Raw genomic sequence first — 4,229 nt, 5'->3', positions numbered from 1 at the left:
CATGCAGTTCAAAAAGGTTACTTTTAACACGCCAGGTTTTTGTTCAAGTCAATATTTTGGACAAGTTCAAATATTTAATCCTCATCAGATAGAAAATAAGCAGACCATTCTAAAAACCACCTGGTAATGCTTCAATAAAGGGTTGTTCCAACTTGAAAACAAACTCTTGAGAAGTTTAAAAGATAAAAAGAGTAGGAAAATGAAAAATCGCTTTCATTAACACTTTAAAAATATAATCAAGATTATTGGTTGCACTATTTGAAGGATTTTGAAGTTTTATCTCATGCCATCTATAGCCAAATGGAAACTATAAGTGAAAAGGGGAGTGGGTTTTCACACAGAGAGGCTGTCTATAATTTATATCATTTTATTTCATTCACTAAAACCAGTTGTCTCAGTGTCACATATAAATAAGTGAAAAAAACTGCATTTATATATATTTCATGTTATATAATACTCTGAAAAGAAGCATGTTATTTGAATATGTTTATTAAAATACTACTTAATTTATTTATATAAGTATAAAAATACAGAAAGTTCCAAAGGTAGAGAATGCTTCTTAGTAGAAATATCCTAGAGATTTAAAATAAAAAATTTTACATGATCCATATGGACCCATGTATTATTATTATAATTATTATAAATTAATATTATTATTTTCGGGGCTGGTGATTGAACCCAGGGCCTCACACATGCTTGGCAAGTGCTCTGCCATTAACCTCCAGCCCAGGCCTTTTAAAAAATTTAATTTTGAGATAGAGTCTTACTAAGTTGCTAAGGCTGGCCTGTAACTTGCTATCCTGCTTCAGCTTCCAGAGACAGCTGGGATTATAGGTATACACCACCATGCCTGGCTTCTGATGCTTAATTTAGAAGAGTTATTTACATAATAGAATATTTGTAGGAACATTAAAGGAATGAGAGAAGAATAAAATATTTCTTAGAAGAAAGGTCTTCTGGTTTCAAAATGGACAACAACATCCGTTTTTTTCTATGAGGGAAATGTAGGAGAGAAAAGATTTCCTTTCTCATCCATTGCTAGGTTCATGGCTGAGACTTTGATAGCAAAAGACAAATTAACAAGAAAAAACACATTTAATGTAAGTTTTACATGATACAAGAGCCTTCAGAAATGAAGATCCACGGGGGTGCGGTGCATGCCTGTAATCCCAGTGGCTCAGGAGGCTAAGGCAGGAGGATCACGAGTTCAAAGCCAGCCTCAGCAATTTAGCAAGACCCTGAGTAACTCACTGAGACCCTGTCTCTAAATAAAATATAAAAAAAAGGGCTGGGGATGTGGCTTATTGGTTAAGTGCCCCTGGATTCAATCCCCAGTGCCCCACCCCACCCCCCAAAAATGAAGATCCAAAGAAACAGGTAAGCTTTTTTCTTTTCTTTTTTTTTTTTTTTGTAAGTTTGATAAAGAAGTAGGTAGTTGTAGAGACACATGATTGGAGGACCAAAGGGAATGACTAGTGGTGATAGACTTGGGGAATTTAATAAGTCCTGTTCAGAAGCTTCTTGGCATCTCTATTGTTGTGAAGAAGAGTTTTCCTTTTTTTGTTTTTTGCGTATGGTGGGGATACTCTGGGATAAGGATGTTATAAACTACTTCAGAGAGGAAAGTGAGAAGATTCTTTCATGGACTGCTGCAGGACAAGAGTCCCCAAAGGTTCATGTGTTACGAGGCTCGGTCCCCATCTTGGCACTATTGAGAGGTGATGAAAACTTTTTTTTTTTAAATTGGGGATTGAACCCAGGGGTGCTTCCCACTGAGCTACATCTGCAGCTCTCTCTCTCTCTCTTTTTTTTTTCCTTTTAAATTTTGAGTCAGGGTCTCACTAAGTTTTTTTAGGGCCTCGCTGAGTTGCTGAGGCTGGCCTCTAACTTGCAATCCTCCTGCCTCAGCTTCTTGAGCCACAGGGAATACAGGCCAGTGTCACCATGCCTGGCAGTGGGTCCCATTGAGAGGTCTTTGGGTCACCGGGAATGTGTTCTTGAAGGATATTGGGGGACCCAGATCTTTCCCTTGCTCTCATTCTCTTCCTGGGCATCAGGGGAGTGGCTTTGCTGTCCATGTGCTGCTCTGATGATGTGCTGCCCTGCCACAGATCCTAAAGTGACAGGCCAACCAGCTAGGGACTGAAACCTCCACAACTGACCCCAAATAACCCTTTCTGTCCACAAATTGCTCATCTCAGGTATTTGTTATGGTGCCAGAAAAGTGACCACTGCATAAATCAGGAGAGAAGTTACGCTCTGTAAGAGTTGAAGTGGAGTGGAGGTTCCAGAACTTTATTCATTTTAGTTTAATTAACTCACTCCTTGCCGGGGGCCTAGTCTTCCTAAAATATATGCCATGTCTGTGGAGAGTCCTTTGCGGCTCTTATGAATCGGCCTTTGCTGGATTTGTGTGCAATCAAGAATGTTGGAACTGAAGGCCCAACACAGAGCCCTGTTCTGCCAAGTCCTGTGCAGAATCCTCCAGGTCCTTGCTAAACGGTATTCCTTGCAGCCCAGGCTTAGTATGTTTGGGTGGCAATGTAATTAGAGCCCCAAAGAATTCTTATTATTTGTCAGAGGAGTTATTTCAAAATTGCCAGTGAGAAGCACTTGGTATTTAAAGTTGAAAAAAATAAAATTGTACAGAGCAAACACTTCTCTTCAAGCTGCTTTTCCCAATATTCATGAGGCTAAGAACAATGTCCATCTCCTGTAAAGGGAAATATTAACCTCATGGAGTGAGCTGGAAGAGACTTCTGATTCTTTAGGGCATCTCTCCTGGGATTCCTCAGCCAGCATGTTGGTGTAGGAGATATAGTGGTCAGGACAAAAGTGACTTATGTCTAAATCAGAATGTACCTGGTTTGAACAACAAGGACATCAGAAGCATTCCCGGTGCTGATGGTGACAGTGTCCAGTCCAAAGCTCCACATGCCACTCTAATGGTTTTGTTTATTTATAGCATACTGGAAACTATGTAGGGGGAAACAGACCAGGGTTACTTGGGGGCAATCATAGAGTTTATGAGTCAAGATATTCTGCAGTTGGGTTGAACTGGATCCCTTCAATATCTGTCTTGTCTCATATAAGATTTTAAGTTTCTGGAGTTTGGCTAATACATTTAGACTGTGCTCAAAAGTTTGATGACAAATAGCGAGTCTGCACTTGCATTTTTGCTATTTTCCCAACAATTACTTCCAGTAGATAATTATATTATTTATGATATTGCCTCAAAAGTATGAACGTGCACCACAAAAATTGCATTTTCTAGAAATACAAATCAAAACCACAATGAGATATCACTTCACACCCGTTAGTATGGCCATGATAAACAAAAATCAAGAAAGAAATATTAGTAAGGATGGGGAGGAATTGGAACCCGTATGAACTGCTAGTGGGATTGTCAAATGGTGTAGACAACACGGTGGTTCCTTAAAAACTTAGAAATAGAATTTCCACAGGATCCAGCAATCACACTTGTAGGTGTCTATCCAAAATAAGTGAAAGCAGGATCTTAAGGAGATGTGCACACTTTTATGTTCACAGCAGCACAATTTACAATGACCAATAAAATATCCATTGATAGATGAATAAACAAAATGTGGTATATACATACAATAGAATAGCATTGAGTCTTGGGAAGGAAGAAGATTCTGACAGGTGCGTGATACAACCTGGATGAACTTTATTGGGTGTGGTGTGGACATTGAATCCAAGGCCTGAATGCTCTACCACTGAGATCCATGCTCAGCCCTCATGCATGGACCTTGAGGACAATTATGCTGATTGAAATAAGCCAGTCACAAAAAGACAAATACTGTATGATTCCACTTCTGTGAGGTATTTAAAATAATCAAGTTCATGGAAAGAGAGTAGAATGGTGATTTTTTCAGGGGCTGGAGGGGAGGGAGAAAGAGAAAATTATTATTATTTTTTTTTATGGTGCTGGGGATTGAACCCAGGGCCTTGTGCATGAGAGGCAAGCACTCTACCAACTGAGCTATAGCCACAGCCCAAAAGTTATTTTTTAAATGGGTATAGAGTTCTGAAGATCTGTTTCACAACAATGTGAAGGTAACTATTTGATTCTGTACTTTAAAGTGGTTAACATAGTCAATTTTATGTGTGTGTGTGTGTGTGTGTGTGACCACAATTAAAAATAATGACATTTTGTTTTGTAAACTCCAATGTCAAGTCTGGCTTACAGTTACCTCTTCTGTGAATCA

The 4,229-nt window shown here is 39.0% G+C and overlaps 1 non-coding gene across 1 annotated transcript; it reads right to left on the bottom strand.

The window, feature by feature from the left end:
- Window positions 1-3,940: 3,940 nt before the first annotated feature.
- On the bottom strand, window positions 3,941-4,014 carry Trnae-cuc (transfer RNA glutamic acid (anticodon CUC)). Its single transcript has one exon. It is a non-coding gene; the product is annotated as a tRNA-Glu (tRNA).
- Window positions 4,015-4,229: the final 215 nt, after the last annotated feature.

This window comes from Urocitellus parryii, chromosome 3, assembly GCF_045843805.1.
Source record: "Urocitellus parryii isolate mUroPar1 chromosome 3, mUroPar1.hap1, whole genome shotgun sequence".
NCBI classification, from domain to species: domain Eukaryota; kingdom Metazoa; phylum Chordata; class Mammalia; order Rodentia; family Sciuridae; genus Urocitellus; species Urocitellus parryii.
This window is presented reverse-complemented; position numbering and strand designations above follow the sequence as displayed.